The sequence below is a fragment of the Eublepharis macularius genome, chromosome 2 (assembly GCF_028583425.1).
Source record: "Eublepharis macularius isolate TG4126 chromosome 2, MPM_Emac_v1.0, whole genome shotgun sequence".
Taxonomy (NCBI): domain Eukaryota; kingdom Metazoa; phylum Chordata; class Lepidosauria; order Squamata; family Eublepharidae; genus Eublepharis; species Eublepharis macularius.
In genome coordinates this window covers 2,338,598-2,355,794 of record NC_072791.1, presented here as the reverse complement: position 1 = coordinate 2,355,794, position 17,197 = coordinate 2,338,598, and positions in this window count along the sequence as shown.

The following is a 17,197-nucleotide window of genomic DNA, read 5'->3' as shown; positions in this document are numbered from 1 at the left end:
CGCAGGAGATAAAAATGGCCTTTTAAAAGAGAGCAAAAAAAAACAATAGAAAATCATACCAGGCTGAAAAGCAACACCTGGCCCAGTCAGTCTGGTCCAGAGTTCTGCTTCCCTTAGCAGTTAACCGTGGGGGCTTTTGGCCACAGGAGGGCAGCTCCCACTCTGCACATGAAGGCCAGCTGAGTTTCAGGTGTCTGTACCTTTTGATCCAGAGGATTTAGCCGTGTTAGTCTGTAGTAGCAAAATCAAAAAGAGTCCAGTAGCACCTTTAAGACTAACCAATTTTATTGTAGCATAAGCTTTCGAGAATCAAGTTCTCTTCATCAGATGCATGATACCTGACGAAGAGAACTTGATTCTCGAAAGCTTATGCTACAATAAAATTGGTTAGTCTTAAAGGTGCTACTGGACTCTTTTTGATTTTGTACCTTTTGAGGTGCTGTCTGTGCTGCACATGTGACCTTGCTATGCTGCTTGGGAATTCCAGATGTAGAATCACAGGGTTGGAAAGGTACCTCCAGGGTCATCTAGTCCAACCCCTTTCACAATGCAGGACATTCACAACTACTTCCCCCCCCCCACACACACACACAGTGAACCCTGAAGATGTCCAGAAGATGACAAAACACCGTCAGCATCCCTAACCAAACTGGCCTTGGGAAATTGCTTCAAAGTGGCAATTGACATTTCCCTGGGCATGTAAGAAGGGGTCGCGAGAACTAAGCACTGATGTAACCCTTCCTGCCCCCCTCCCTCTCATGCTCTGCCCAGGTTCACAGAATCCACATTGCTGTCAGGTGGCCATCTGGCCTCTGCTTAAAAACCTCCAAGGAAGGAGAGCCCCCCACCTCCCGAGGAAGCCTGTTCCACTGAGGGACCGCTCTCACTGCCAGGAAGTTCTTCCTAATGTTTAGCCGAAAACTCTCTTGATTTAATTTCAACCTGCTGGTTCCGGTCCGACCTTCTTGGGCAGCGGAAAACCGCTTCATGCCATCATGTGGGTTCTGTGTTGTGTCAAGAAGTGCTTTCTTTTGTCAGCCGGGATCTCTGGGACAAGCTGCATTAGAACGACTGAGAAAGGTATGTCCAAAGCCTCTCCAGTTACTCATTGCAAACAAGGACAGAAGAGCAAGTGTGGCCCGTTGCTGATGTGCGAAGGTGGCAGCTCAGAAACCCGGCCGCCTGGCTGCATGTCGGAGGCACGGCCCTTCCCTTTTCATGTTCGGCTTTCTGCCTGAGTTTCCTCACAGCGTCTGTTGTGTCCTCCATCCTAGATTACGGGCTCTTTTTCTGATGGGTTCCCGAGGCTTTCAGGCCTGTGGAGATGGCAGTGGCCCTGCAGCGTTGGCTCTCCTGGCCCTGAGGCATGCCAGGAGGCGGGCTGCAGTTTCGGCAGCATTGTGCGAGAAGAGAAATGTGATCACGGTCACGACTGTAAATTACACATGAAGTTGCAACGGATGTGCTGTGGTGCAATGAATGGCACACAGCATTGACACAGATCAGGGTCAAACTCACAGGGGTGGGGGAAAGGCACCCCTTGCTAAGCTCACAGAATATTGCACACTCTCGCGATGGGCTGTTGACCCACTTTGCCTGAAAGGTTAGCTATATTGCCCAGTCGGTACCAGTCCAGCTCCAAGTCTTATTGGATAGCTGTTGGGCTCTAAGCCCTTTCCAATCTAGTTTCAGGCTTGGCTATGGAATGGAGATGGTTGATGACCATCTGAATATAGATGAAGGGCCAGGCTTCCTTGTTCCTTCTGGATCCATCTGCAGCCTTTGACAGTTGACCAATGCCAATGGACATAAGTCTGACATCAGGAACCAAAACATTCAAAAACCAGTGGGGGGACATTTTAACATTCCAGGACATTCAGTTGATAAAAGTAGCAATTCTCCTGCAAAGGAATTTCAAAGGGAGATTAGAAAGACAGACTGCTGAATTGCAACTGATAACGAAGCTCAAGACAAGGCGTCCACCTGGACTGAATTGAGACCTAGGCTTCCTGTCTTGTGACCAATGTGGATTTCTTCACACCCACCAACCCTCTGCATACCCCGCCCTATCCAATCACGACTGCCATTGTCATTCACCAGCTATTGTCATTTGGCTTCTGTAATCACTCTCCAAGATACAAGGACAGATGTACTCACATTCTAGATGTATCTGAAGAAGTGAGCTGTGGCTCACAAAAATTCATCACCTACCACCAATATTGGTAGTCTTATAGGTGCTACTGGACTCTTGCTCTTTTCCACGGCTACTGACAGACTAACACGGCTACCCATCTTGATCCGTGCCATCCTGTTGAGGCATTTGGAGGCATGAGGAGGTATTGGGGACGTGCCTTTCCCTGGTGTAAATTATTTCTCATGGAACACACTCAAAGGGCTGCTGCTGGAGACCAGCTATCTTCAGGGTGGGAATTACCTTGGGGGCTCCAGAGGGCAAAATTTCATCCCCCATATTATTTAAAGTCTTTAGGAGAAATTTATCTATTTAAAGTCTTTAGGAGAAATCGTAGATTTGGAATGGGAAGTTATCAATATGCTGGTGACGCACAGCTCTGTATCTCAATCTCCAGGTCCCTGGTGACGCAATAGAGGTCTTCTCAGTCACGGCCTGACCCCTGTGGTGAAATGGCTGAAAGCGAAAAAAAACCTGAGCCTGGACCCAGACAAGACAGAAGGGATGCTAGTTGAGAAGGCAGAGATCGTGGAGGGCCGTTTGCTTCCCGGGGGGTTCCCAGTTGACCCTTGCTGACTTGATCCCTAGCCGAGGGGTTTCACAGGATCCATCATTGCTGCTAGAGGAGCAAGTAAACGCCGCTGCAAAAAGGGCCTCTTGCAATCGAATCTAGCCCAGCAGGTGGGCCTCTGCCTTGCTATGGCCGGTGTGGCCACCTGGATCCAGGCCATGGTCACATCAAGGCGGCACTGCTGTAAATGCTGCTGCTTACCCCGCGAGACCATCCCCCAGGGGTTGTGTTGCTTCAGCTCTTCAGCCTGCCCGCCTGGCTGCGGTTTTATATTGCATGATTGTATTGCGATTTTCTTTTAAGATTGTTGCTTCTTTTTTGGTTTGTTGTAAGCTGCTTTGTGTCTTGCGTTGTAGGAGAAAAGTGGGATTAAGATAAATAAATATTCAAAGTAACGCGCTCTACATCGGTCTCTCCTCAAAGGCCACTCAGAGACTCCAGTTGTTGCAGAATGACCCCCCACCTTGTGGAATGGCGCCCCCTCAAGAGGTCAGGGAAGTTGTTACTCTTCTGGCTTTCTGCAATCTCGGCAAAACTGAATTATTCAAGAGGGCTTGATGACGACAACGTATTTTGTAAACTGCTCTGAGTGGGTGTTAATTTTGTCCTGAGGGATGGCATATAAATCGAATGTTGTGTTGTTATTACTATTATTATTACTATTACTACTACTACTACTACTACTACTACTACTACTATTATCAGGAGTTGGTAGTGAATGCATATAGAATCTTATCACTCCCATTCTGCGGTTACTCCATTCCTACGTTTTGGCTATCACATACAAGGCCCTTCACAGCCTTGGTTCCTTATATCTAGGGGAGCGCCTCTCTCCCTTTGCTCCACCGCAACAGCTTTGCTCATCTGAACAGGGCCTTCAGCGGGTGCCACCCTGCACATGGGCAAAATGAGAAGCCCCCCCTCCTTAAGGAATGGCCTTCCTCAAGAGGTCAGGAACGCATCCACTCTCTGGGCTTTTTGCAATCTATGCAAAACTGAATTATTCAAGAGGGCTTTTTTAGACTGGTCATAGGGCTGTCCTGTAAGGAAATAGTTCAGAGAGAAGCACGGGTTAAAGGGATAGGGACTGTAGGCTATACTACCGTTTGTTACTGGAAGAATGCTTTCTACCAGGTAATTTCTGCATCGTTTGTGTCGTTTAATTGCTTATGGTTGTTCAGCGTCGTTTTAGCTCGGAATCAGATTTCTGCTTGTTTTCAAATCTTACGCTTTCCAAACCTCACTGCATTGGATGTCCCATCTGCAGATCATAACTTGCAATGTGCAATCCATCTCGAGTCTCAGCGAGAAAGGCAGACTATAAGAAACATAAATAAATAGGCCAAGGTGGCTGGTGTAGGATATGCTCGAGGGCCCCCACACACACACACAGGCAGCCTCCGTTCTCTTTGCTTCAGGGACCCTCCAGCCAGATCTGGGCTCCATCCTCACCATTCTGGCCTTAGGAACTGGTGTGGGCACAGCACAGCAGAATGTCTCTCAAGGGGAGGGAGGCTTAGCTTGTCTGAAGGAAATGGACTCATGATGAGCGCTGCTCCTCTGGGCTCTGGGAGCTCGGAAAGCCCTTGCGCCCATCCCAGTTCTCCACCCAGCCCACAGCACCCTTTTCCTTTAATCCTAGGTGTGAACCGCCTTCTCTCTGGGTAGTGACTGCTGCAACCCGCAAATCCGAAGAGCATCTTTTATTCCTACTCTCATCTGATGAAAGACGCTTGAGTCTCGAATGCTTGTGCCCCGGCAATCTTGTTGGACTTTAAGGTGCCACTGGGCTCAGGTCTTGCTCTTCTCCTGTTGGGGTGTACGTCTAGCACTTTCGGAGTTGCTGTTTAGAGGTCCTGCCTAGTTGCTCTGCCTCCCGCTCACTAGTTCGCACCGGCACAAGGGCTTGCGCACTCCACCGTGCTGTCCCTCCCTTTTACCACTCTTTGAAAAGCGAAGCAGGACCGAGTAGTTGTGGTGTGTCTATAGGGACCAGGCTATAAGCATTCAAAGTATCAGAAAGTTCAACAAAACGAGTAGTTGTGGTCTGTACAAGCAGCAGGCTGAGCAAATTTATGGAAGGGAGGGGCTGTAACATACTAAACATAGCCTAAAACTGTTGTGGCTAAGAGCTAAACTACAAGAGATGAATTGCACGAGGACGCACACGTGATGGGAGTCGCAATGGTCGATGGGAAGCCAAGTTTTAAAAGACAGATCGGAAGGCTTTGTCAATATCCCCTCTGTACCCAGCCAGCAAAGATCGGTCCTCAGAGGTTTTGTTAAAAAAAAAAAGAGTCCAGTAGCACCTTTAAGACTAACCAACTTTATTGTAGCATAAGCTTTCGAGAATCACAGCTCTCTTGGTTGGATGCAGGTTTTGTTGATTTCCTCTTCGCCTCCCAAAGGCTCTGTCAGTTTCACCTCCCCTTCTTGGCATTACACTGATTTGGAAGTCTCTCATTACCTCCATTCTCTGGTTCTGGGATTTCTCCTGCAACACATGGTCAAAATGAAGTGCTGATGTAAAAGTCAGACCTTCACGGCTTGGAGATGCCACAAGTCAGAGCCCAAACAAAGGGAGCTTCCATCTTGTCTTTTAAGAATTTATCATCTCCTCTTGAGGGTGTCCTTCCGTGGCACCAGTCCTGGGGGCCCTGCCTGCAGAGGAAGAAAGCGCTAGCTAACCTTTTCGCCCAGAGTGAGTTCTCAGCGGCCTTGTGAGTTCTACGGGGACATGGTTGGGAAGGAGGCCAAGAAATGCACAAAGCAGAATCCCGGCCTGAGATTCCTGGCAGGCTGACTGGGCCTCCCTCTACCCCGCAACAGAAGTTGGCTTGCCTGTGCCTGGCCAGCAAGTGGCAGCAAAACTCTGCAGCCAAACGCGACTGGGCTTTTCCAAGAGCTGCTGCAGCAGTAACAGCTCCTTGCACTGCTCCGTGAAACACTAAGAGGGCTGCTCCGGAGACTTAGAACAAGAACCAAACCACAATCTTCCTGGAGTTTTCAGTCAAAGATATTACAAAATATTATGACTAAATAAATTTTATATAAAGTGCAAAAAGTGCTCAATTTCATAACAATAAATACATGTCATAAGTAGGGGTGTGCAAGGAAAAAACTTTCGGCTTTCTTGTTTCGGGATTACCCGAAACAAGATTCTCTACCGTTAAAGCCGAAAGCCGAAACAAGAATCTCTTTCGGGATTCGGGACTCGGGATTCTTTCGGCATTCTTTCGGCATTCTTTCGGGTTTTTTGGGGGGGGGAATGCCTCCGTCTTTCAGGACGCCTGGAGGAGGCATTTTCCCACCGAATAAGCCCATAATTGGTGGGGACCTTCCTCTAACCCTTCTCTAACAACCACCCAAGTTTCAGACAGATTGGACTTTGGGGGGCCATGTTATGGCCCCCCAAAGCAGGTCCCCCCATCCTCCCATAAGAAAGTGAAGGAGCAGCATATTGTTAGCATGCTGCTGCTGATCTTTCTTCATTATTTCCTATGGGGAAAAAATGAAGAGGCAGGCTTCCTTTGCCAGGGGTGGCATTTTGCATGCAAAATGCCCCCCAACCCTCTGGGGCCCTTCTCCCACCCCTCCTCCCACCCCCCACCAAGGCTCAGCCTGCTCCCACTTGGGGGGGCATTTCATGGCCTCCCCAAGTAGATGCTCTGCTCTCATCTCTACCACTGACAGCTGGGGGAGGCTTGTGTTGCCAGGGGTGGCATTTTGCATGCAAAATGCCCCCCAGCCCTCTGGGGCCCTTCTCCCACCCTTCCTCCCACCCCCCACCAAGGCTCAGACTGCTCCCACTTGGGGGGGCCATTTCATGGCCTCCCCAAGTAGGTCCTCTCAGCCCCTAAAGTCCACCCCTTACAGCCCCACACAAACCCAATTCCCCCCAGCTGCCACACACAGACCCAAATCCCCACATTAGCCCCTCACAGACCCAAATCCACCCCACCTGCCCCACACCCATAACCCCAGGAACAGGCTGGCAAAGGCCAGCCCTCTCCCTTTGTTCCCTATGCTGGGAACTTCTAAACTCTCTTTCCCTGGGCAATTCTGCACAGCCCAGGGGTGCCACAATGGTGGGCACACTTCTGAGTGCCAGCTGGTCCCTGTGAAAGAGCACCTGAACCACAGACACCCTCCCTCAAATTCCCCCACCACCTACAGAGATGGCTGGCCAGCCAGCCCCATTGTTCCCTATGATGGGAACCAACTGCACAACAAAGAATAAAACAAGAACAACACAAAATAAAGTTTTAAAAAAAATATATTCTCCCTTCCAAAGTACAAGTAGGCAAAGCATTATGACACATTACACCAGCAGTCCCCCACACAGAAAAATTAAAACAAAACTCACTTAACATCAGAGAATCACAAAGCATGATTCCTGTCAAAAACACTTTATTTCTTGAACAGCTTTAGGTTACACAGCAGGGGGGAACACCAAAGGGCATGGCAGCACTATCTTACACAAAAATAACACAACTCGCTTCACATTAAAGAATCACCCCAAAAAATTGCTGTCAAAAGCACTTTATTTCTGTAACTGCTTTAGGAAGGCACCACAGAGCAGGAAAGTAGTGTACTACACAAAAATAACACAACTCACTTCACATCAGAGAATCACACAAACACAATTGCTGTCAAAAACGGTGAAGTGGGTTGTATTATTTTTTGCAGTACATTGCTATCATGCCCTGTTGTGCCCTCCTACTGTGTAACCTAAAGCTGTTCAAGAAATAAAGTGTTTTTGCCAGGAATTGTGTTTTTCTGATTCTCTGATGTTAAGTGAGTTGTGTTATTTTTGTGTAAGATAGTGCTGCCATGCCCTTTGGTGTTCCCCCCTGCTGTGTAACCTAAAGCTGTTCAAGAAATAAAGTGTTTTTAACAGGAATTGTGCTTTGTGATTCTCTGATGTGAAGTGAGTTTTGTTTTAATTTTTCTGTGTGGGGGACTGCTGGTGTAATGTGTCATAATGCTTTGCCTACTTGTACTTTGGAAGGGAGAATATAATTTTTTTAAAACTTTATTTTGTGTTGTTCTTGTTTTATTCTTTGTTGTGCAGTTGGTTCCCATCATAGGGAACAATGGGGCTGGCTGGCCAGCCATCTCTGTAGGTGGTGGGGGAATTTGAGGGAGGGTGTCTGTGGTTCAGGTGCTCTTTCACAGGGGCCAGCTGGCACTCAGAAGTGTGCCCACCATTGTGGCACCCCTGGGCTGTGCAGAATTGCCTAGGGAAAGAGAGTTTAGAAGTTCCCAGCATAGGGAACAAAGGGAGAGGGCTGGCCTTTGCCAGCCTGTTCCTGGGGTTATGGGTGTGGGGCAGGTGGGGGTGGATTTGGGTCTGTGAGGGGCTAATGTGGGGATTTGGGTCTGTGTGTGGCAGCTGGGGGGGAATTGGGTTTGTGTGGGGCTGTAAGGGGTGGACTTTAGGGGCTGAGAGGACCTACTTGGGGAGGCCATGAAATGGCCCCCCCAAGTGGGAGCAGTCTGAGCCTTGGTGGGGGGTGGGAGGAAGGGTGGGAGAAGGGCCCCAGAGGGCTGGGGGGCATTTTGCATGCAAAATGCCACCCCTGGCAACACAAGCCTCCCCCAGCTGTCAGTGGTAGAGATGAGAGCAGAGCATCTACTTGGGGAGGCCATGAAATGCCCCCCCCAAGTGGGAGCAGGCTGAGCCTTGGTGGGGGGTGGGAGGAGGGGTGGGAGAAGGGCCCCAGAGGGTTGGGGGGCATTTTGCATGCAAAATGCCACCCCTGGCAACACAAGCCTCCCCCAGCTGTCAGTGGTAGAGATTAGAGCACCTACTTGGGGAGGCCATGAAATGGCCCCCCCAAGTGGGAGCAGGCTGAGCCTTGGTGGGGGGTGGGAGGAGGGGTGGGAGAAGGGCCCCTGAGGGCTGGGGGGCATTTTGCATGCAAAATGCCACCCCTGGCAAAGGAAGCCTGCCTCTTCATTTTTTCCCCATAGGAAATAATGAAGAAAGATCAGCAGCAGCATGCTAACAATATGCTGCTCCTTCGCTTTCTTATGGGAGGATGGGGGGACCTGCTTTGGGGGGCCATAACATGGCCCCCCAAAGTCCAATCTGTCTGAAACTTGGGTGGTTGTTAGAGAAGGGTTAGAGGAAGGTCCCCACCAATTTTGGGCTTATTCGGTGGGAAAATGCCTCCTCCAGACGTCCTGGAAGACGGAGGCATTTTCCCATAGAAAAGCCGAAAGAAAGCCGAAAGAATCCCGAAACGTTTCGGCTTTTTTCTTTCGGCTACCCGAAACGTTTCGGCATTCCCCGAAACGTTTCGGCATTCCCCGAAAGAAGCCGAAACACTTTTGTTTCGGCATTCTTTCGGCATTCTGAATGCCGAAACGCACATCCCTAGTCATAAGTAGTAATTATACCAGTCAATATCGTAAAATCATTCACTACAATTGTATCCAAAATGGTGGGAGCAGCATACAAGAATACTATAAGGGCAATTCATTCATATAGGTGCGCTCAGGCACTCAAAGATAACGAGTCCAACCATTTCTGAAACGGTAATGTAAAGCTGTAAAGTTGCTTGAAGGATGACAAAGATGCAGAGGTGCCACGCCTACGGGGTTTGCCGGCATATGTTATCCCATCCCGTTTCGTGATATCACTTCTTCACAGACCTATCTTTCGTATCTATTATACAGCAAAACAATATTACAAGGTACGGTACCATACACACCAATCTTATATAAATTATATTTAACATCAAAGTCCCATCTACTTACAGCAAATGCTTTACTTAATATCACACCCCCATGTTGGTATTTTCAGTCAGTCTGAATGCCTTGGGTGGCTCTTTGCTCAAAAGTGACTTATATACTTGAATTTAAAGGAACGGTAGCTCATAAGTAACAAGAGAAATCTAAAGAGCTGTTAAGGCCATAAGGTGCTAAACTGTTGAACCGGTAAATCCACTGAGACTCCAATTGTAACCATTTCTGTTGGGCATTAGTGTATTTAGTTGTATCCAACACCTCTAAAACTGAAACCCTAAAGTCTTTGTGCCCACTATGGTATTAAGAAAAATGTTCAACAAGGGGTGCATCCATTATTCTATGTTTAATCCGGGATAAATGCTCTTGAATCTGAACTTTTAAGTGGGCAGCTAGTGCTTCCTATATATCTCTATCTCTATCTCTATCTCTATCTCTATCTCTATCTCTATCTCTATCTATCTATCTATCTATCTATCTATCTATCTATCTATCTATCTATCTATCTATCTATCTATCTATCTATCTATCTATCTATCTATCTATCTATCTATCTATCTATCTATCTATCTATCTATCTATCTATCTATCTATCAAAGGACAGCTACACTGGATCAAATAAACAACAAAGGACGTCTTACAGGTAGAAAAAGATGAATATAAAGGTTTATTTGTGATGGGATTAATGACCTCAGAAGTTTTCATAGTGAAAGGACAAATGTTGCAACTTCTGCAGGGAAAATGCGGACATAGAATAATGGATGCGCTGCGTGTTGCTCCCACCATTTTGGATACAATTGTATTGAATGACTTTACGATATTGACTGGTATAATTGCTACTTATATGACATGTATTTATCGTTATGAAATCGAGCGCTTGTTGCACTTTATATAAAATGTATGTAGTCGTAATATTTTGTAGTATCTTTGACTGAAAACTCCGGGAAGACTGTGGTTTGGTTCTTGTCCTTGCGCTACTCCAGCAGCAAGGCCCAGTTCAGCAAGCCGGCGCAGCTGCCGCCGCCTGGGTTTCCTACAAGAGGCAAGGATGGGGAAGGGAGTGTGAGCTATGCATGGGGCTGGGCCCTGGTGTCGGTCCGGTAGGCCCTGCCTCAGGGAGCTCGCTTTTGCAGCCAAAGAAGATAGTGCTCAATAAAGCCATCTGAGGAATTCCCAGAGTTCTGCCTTCTAGAAATTACTCCCATGGCTTGGGACGATGCATCAAGGGACAGCTCAAGCGCCATGGCCTTTAATACCAATCTCTGGAGCAGAGCTGGATCGTGGTGTCCAGGGTCATGTACCTTGACTGGCAACAGCTACCCCAGCCTCCCATTTTAGCTGGAGAGGGCGTGGATTTCTGCAGCCACTCTGAGGGCCAAGCTACACATGGCAAATGACACTTGAATGGCAAGTGGATTGAGTGGAGGGCAAGTGAACAGGGAGAAATACACTTGCTGTTCAAGTGTCATTCGTCACTTGTAGCTTGGCCCTGAGCCTCTGGCCCTTCCCCTTCTGAGCTCTCAGCGCCTTCCCTTCCTGCTTTGCCTGCCTGGCCTCTACATAAGTCCAAAAGATAGATAATCTCCATTCCTCCAGTGTGGATTCTTCAAGCCCACTCTGTCTTCAGCCCCCAAGCTTACCTCCCCTGTGCTTTCCCCCCTGGAGGACGCCATGGGAGAAGGGCTTGTGGAGACAGAGAGCCAAGCTACAAGTGACGAATGACACTTGCCTGGCAAGTGAACAGACTCAGGGCCAAGCTACAAGTGATGAATGACACTTGCCTGGCAAGTGAACAGACTCAGGGCCAAGCTACAAGTGACGAATGACACTTGAACGGCAAGTGGATTGAGTGGAGGGCAAGTGAACAGGGAGAAATACACTTGCTTTTCAAGTGTCATTCGTCATGTGTAGCTTGGCCCTCACGTGTATTCCTCCCTGTTCACTTGCCATTCACTTGCTCTCTGCTTGAGTGGAGAACAAGTGAATGGCAAGTGAACAGGGAGGAGTACACGTGAGTCTGTTCACTTGCCAGGCAAGTGTCATTGGTCACTTGTCGCTCGGCCCTCAGAGTGACAGAACTTTTTCTGCTGCCTTCTGGCTGGAAATTGCTCCTCCCTTCCTTGCCAGCTGTGTTGCTCCTTAAGTCCACACCAACTGAGTCGGCTGCCACCTTGAACAGGGAACCTGAAGGTTTGGGCAGGATCCGGATGCTACAGGGGCACGGGCATGAAGACAGAAATGCTACACATCCTTTTGGGGGTTTAATTTGGCAGCTGGGGGTGGGCGGGCTTGGATCTCTTGTCTGATCTGCTTGATGCCTCCCACAGCAAAAGAAAACCAAATGGTGGCAGGAAACAGAGGATGGGGCCGGATGTGCTTGGTAGGGCCACTTGGTAGCACATGGCACCACCAGGCACTATTTACTGAGCCAGTTTTATAAGCCCAGCCAACCATTCTGCTGGCAACTGGAGCCCAAGGCGGTTAACAGATTAACAGTCTGGGGTCCAAGGTGGGTAACCGTTTTAACAGTCATCTAACGTCACAGGAACTCATAACATCGCCTGCAACAACACGCTTGATGCTGCTATGAGGTCTCTGCGTGTTGCTTTCCTGCCCCAACCTTGCAGGGCGCTTGCTGGCTTCTGGCCTCCTTCACCTCTTGGCCAGGGGTGCAATTCTCCCGGCATGTTCTGGGCAGGGCAAGGCCAGCTGGTTTCCTGCCTCTGCTCCCAAGCAGGCCCCTCCCGTACTGCCCCCTGCCGGCTAAAGAAGAGCCCCTTCGCACCTCCTGGAGCCCAGGCACTTGCTCGTTCAGCAGCAGTTCTCCTCCAGACGGGATTAACCTGTCTGTTGAATGTGGTTAGTTCAGCTGAGCACAACAACAGCGGCAGCTGACCTCTGCGGCGGGGGTTAGGAAAGCCCTTCTGTACTTGGCATGCATGAAGGGGAGATTAATGCTTATCTCGCCAGCGCTTTGTTGTCTCGCTTGCTCTCCAAGGCCTCTCACAAAGAGGAAGCCGTTTATTTGCGCTGGCCAATTTGTTCTATCACAGGCTTGGTAAGCGCTTTACAGGGAAAGAGAGGCCAAGTGGGCCTCTTCTCAGCTAGCTTTGCTCAGCTCTGGACACAAGAAGCACACCTGGCTCCCGGCCACAGCTCTCTTCTACCCCACTCCCTGCACATGGGAGGAAAGCCTGGATCTCTGGCACTCCCTGCAGCACCAGCAGGTTGCGAAGGAGCCCCAGAGGGCCAGGGCTTGGCCCCTTGCCCAGAGGCCCTGCAGTGGCACAGCTGACCTCCCGTTTCCTGCAGGAAGGGATGCTGGGCGGGGGCGGGGGGGGGGCAGCCCAGTGTACATTTATGTGGGGGCTGATTTATTGCAGCTTATGATGTACCACCAGAGAGCTTCATGGTGGCCATTTGGACTCGGGTGCTAATGTTAAGCAACTCCTGGGGAAGTAAATGTACGAAACAAGTAAGTTGCGGGCTCCTCATTTTGTTGAGTCATCGTGGGCATTCGTTCCCTTTAACGACACCAGAAGATGAGAAAGAGAAAGAAGAAAGAGAAAGAGAAGAGAAAGAGAAAGAAAGAAATGTTTACTAGCGGTTGCTTCCTTTCTTCTGTATACTTATCTCCGTTGCTGGAATGTTGTATATGCCGAAACGCGGACGCCGCTTTACTCCTTCCCTTTGTGTAACTGACATGGAAATCTTACTAGATTACCGCTGCTTTATTAATTATGTCTGCTGACCGTTTGATGTTGGACATGGTTCAGACTTAATACTTCGTTCATGTTGATGTCTGGCTCTTTCATAACTTTGTAGCACTGTGCACTTGAAAAGGTGTTTTGAACACACTTTTGTTATACAATTGATTCGTCCCGTTATTGTGGTTTCCCTCTGCTAGTTTGCTGTGTCGTTTTGACTTTCTGAGGGCTGCTCCTTGCTGTTATCGATTTCACGCTCCAGGTGGTGGCTGGAGATCTCCCGGGATTACAACTGTTCTCCAGGTGACGGACGTCAGTTCCCCTGGAGAAAATGGCTGCTTTGGAGGGCGCTCTCTATGGTATTATACCCCATTGGGGTCCCTCCCCTTCCCAGACCCCACCCTCTCCAAGCCCCACCCAAATCTCCAGGAATTTCTCAACCCAGACCTGGCAACCCTAGGCCTGGAGTTGTCTTGGAGCTACAACTGGGCTCCAAGCTACAGAGGAGGACAGAGCTGCTGCCAAAGTGAACTTTATTCTGAGCTCGCTGCTAGGGTTGCCAGTCTCCAGGTGGTGGCTGGAGACCTCCCAGAATTGCAACTGGTCCCCAGGTGACAAAAATCAGTTCCCCTGGAGAAAATGGCTTGAGTGGGAAGGTGGATTATATAGCATCATACCCAGCTGGGGTCCCTCCCCTTCCCAACCCCCCCTCCCAAACCTCCCCCCCCAAATTTCCAGGAATTTCCCAACATGGACCTGGTGACTCTACTTTCTGCCCTCCTCAGGTTACCACCCACAATTTTCCGAGAATGACCCTTTTTGCCCCATGTTCCCTGGCTCCAACTATATCATCATCATCATCATCATTATCATCATCATAAGGACAGGAGTGTTTCTGTTAATCAGCCCAGCCCTGCCCAAGTAGATTGTGGGGGGCAGCATTTGCCAAACGTGGTCATTCATTCGCTCCAGTTGTCGGTAAAAGAAAAAATGGTGTCCAAAACAACTCAAAACATTTGTGTCCCTCGGAGGGTGTTAGAGGAACTCATTTGTTCCTTTGAGGAACATTTTGGAGAAGGAAAGTGGTGTGCACAATTATGATACTTTGAAAACTACTTAAATATTCAGGGGGGTATAAAAGAGGGCAGGATTTTCTCCTTTAGGAAGATTTTTTTTTTAAAAAAAAAACTTGGTATAGATTCTTTGTGAAGCAGGGACACACCTGCGACGGAGCCCCCTCGCCGCATGCCAGAGAGCCAGTTTTCTCTGATCCGGGCATCTCACAATGGGGGTGTTTGATTATATGGGCGTTTACCACCACCACGCCTTACACGCAGTTATTTTCATGTTATTCCTGACTTCTGGGGGAAATTGCAGCTTGGCAACAGTCTCTCATAAAATGCCATCCTGGCTGCAATGGATAGAGAGAGGCTCTAATGCCAACCCCCCCCCCCAACCTGGGGCATGCACGCAGACAGCCCTCTTATAGGGCCTAATAGCAGCAGCCACGTCCTGGGGCTTTCCAATCTGACTGGGCTTCTCTTGAACGCTTTTAGGTTTTGCATAGGAGTGTTACAGACCCCATCCCCATGTTTTGGCAGGCAGCAACTTTGCAGGTGTCTCTCTATGGGGGGGGGGGCTTCCGCCCCCTGGCCACTCTGTGCTTCCTCTGTGCCTTGGCTACTTCTCTCCTTTCTGCTAGGGGGCGCTTTGGGACTGTGTGCTTCCAGGTCCCCACTGCTCCACGGAGGAGGAAGAAAGCTAAGGGCCTGTCTGGAGCCGGAGGCAGCATTGGCGTTCGCAGGGCCTGCCACCACAACCATCCCCTTTTGTTTCTCCATGGAGGCCCTGAGTGAGACAGGACCCTGCCCTCACGAAGGAGCTGGCCAAGCAACGGGTGTTCAGGGGGGCAGCCGCCGCCGCCCCCCCCCACGCACAGGCAGAGAGAGCCCCATGGCTTGGCTGCCCCCAAACTCCAGGGAACAGCGCCTGCCAGGCTGTGTCTGATGCACAGCGCCAAGTGGTGACATTTTAACGTCAGGGGAGTGGATCGTTCCCTTTCCACACAGGCCAGCAGGGGAGGCAAGCCAAGAAAAAAATAACGAAGGTTAACGAACGGTCAACGATAAACAGCATTTTGAAAGTGGAGGCTGGCAACTCTCTTGTCATGGCTCTCGTTGAGTAGAGAACTGGGTTCAAATCTCATTGAGTAGAGAACGGAGTTCAAATCTCTCCTCTGCCACAGAGCTCACTGAGGGCCAAGCTACACATGACGAATGACACTTGAACGGCAAGTGGATTGAGTGGAGGGCAAGTGAACAGGGAGAAATACACTTGCCGTTCAAGTGTCATTCGTCACTTGTAGCTTGGCCCTGAGATACCAAAGTCTAGCAAATTCCCTGCAATTTGATCTGCAACATAGGAGTGGGGCTACCAACCTTCATGTTGTTTCAGGTGCGTAGCTGTGTTGGTCTGTCATAGAAGAGCAAGATTCGGGTCCAATAGCACCTTATAGACCAACTAGATTCCCTGGAAAGCTAGTTGGTCTCTAAGGCACTTCTGGACCCACATCTTGCTCTACCTCCGGGTGATAAGACGGAGATCTCCTGGAATTACAACTGATCTCCAGGCAACAAAGTTCAGTTCCCCTGAAGAACATGGCTACTTTGGAGAGTGGTGGGACCCCCTGAAGTCCCTCCCCTCCCCAAACTCCATCCTCTCCAGGCTCCAGCCCCAAATCTCTGTGAATTTCCCAACCTGGAGCTGGCAAACCTGCATAGGAGTGCTGTGAGGATGTGTGGTGTGTGTGTGTGTGCTGGTGTGTCGGGCTCAAGAAGAGTCCGGGACTCCTGGAAGCCGCGGAAAGACAGCCTGCGTGCTGAAGGGGGGTCAGCTCCCAGTGGGGGGGGGCATGATATTCCTAGTCCCTGCTTGGGGGGGGGCGCCCACCCCAGCCCTTGGTGACTGGATGCCCTCCAGCACTGCCAGCCCAGCCGAGCAAGAAAGCCAAGTGGAGTGTTTGACTAGGATGTGGGGGAACGAGGTTCGAATCCCCACTTAGCCTTGGGAGCTTCCTTGGCCTGCCACGCCCTCTCAGCCTATCCAACCTCACAGGGTTGTTGTGGGGGTAAAATGGAGGAATGATGTAAGCAGCTTGGGGTCCTCGCTGGGGAGGAAGGCGGGTCATAAATGAAGTCAATAAATAAACCAGCCTTCTAGGCCTTTCACACCCATGTGAACCTCGTGTGAACGCAGGCAGATCGTGAGAGGGAGGGCAGGAAAGGATGAGCTGGTGCTCAGTTCTCAAGGCCTTTTTTTGCACGCCCGGGATAATGCCCATCGCCCCTTCAGGGTCACCTGGTTCTTCTTGTTGGAAATTGCAGTGTCTGGTGTCCTGCAGCAGCAAGAAGGAAGAAGAGCCTACCATGCAGGGGGCAGCAAGGATCACTTAAGACAGTGAGGGCAGCACATCTCTTGTTTCCTGGGGGTCATTTCCTTGTCTCCTATTGGGCTAAACAGGGCAATATCCTGCTTCTTCTCTCTCCTGCCACACTTCTTCTCTCTCTCTGCAAGATGTAGTCAGACAGCAAGGAATCTCTCTCTCCTCTTTACTCTCAAGTATGTAACTTCCTCAAATAAAACTTTTTGCCTCTCTAATCAGCACAGCGTTTATTCTGCAGCGTTATTTGCACTCACTCCATCACTTCTGGGCAATACCAACACATGGAATGAATGCTGTCAAGGGACAGGCGGGTCCTTTTCAGGGTCATCTTGCGGTTAAGTGGTTGGGCTGTGTATCAGCACTCTGCTGGTTTGACTCCCACCACTGCCATGAGCTCAGCAGGTGGCCTTGGGTCAGCCACCCCTCTCGGCCCAGTTCCTCAGCTGTATTGTGAGGATAATAACAACACTGACTTGTTCACCACTCTGAGTGGGCCACTGATCTGTCTAGAAGAGCGGTATGTAAGCGTAGTT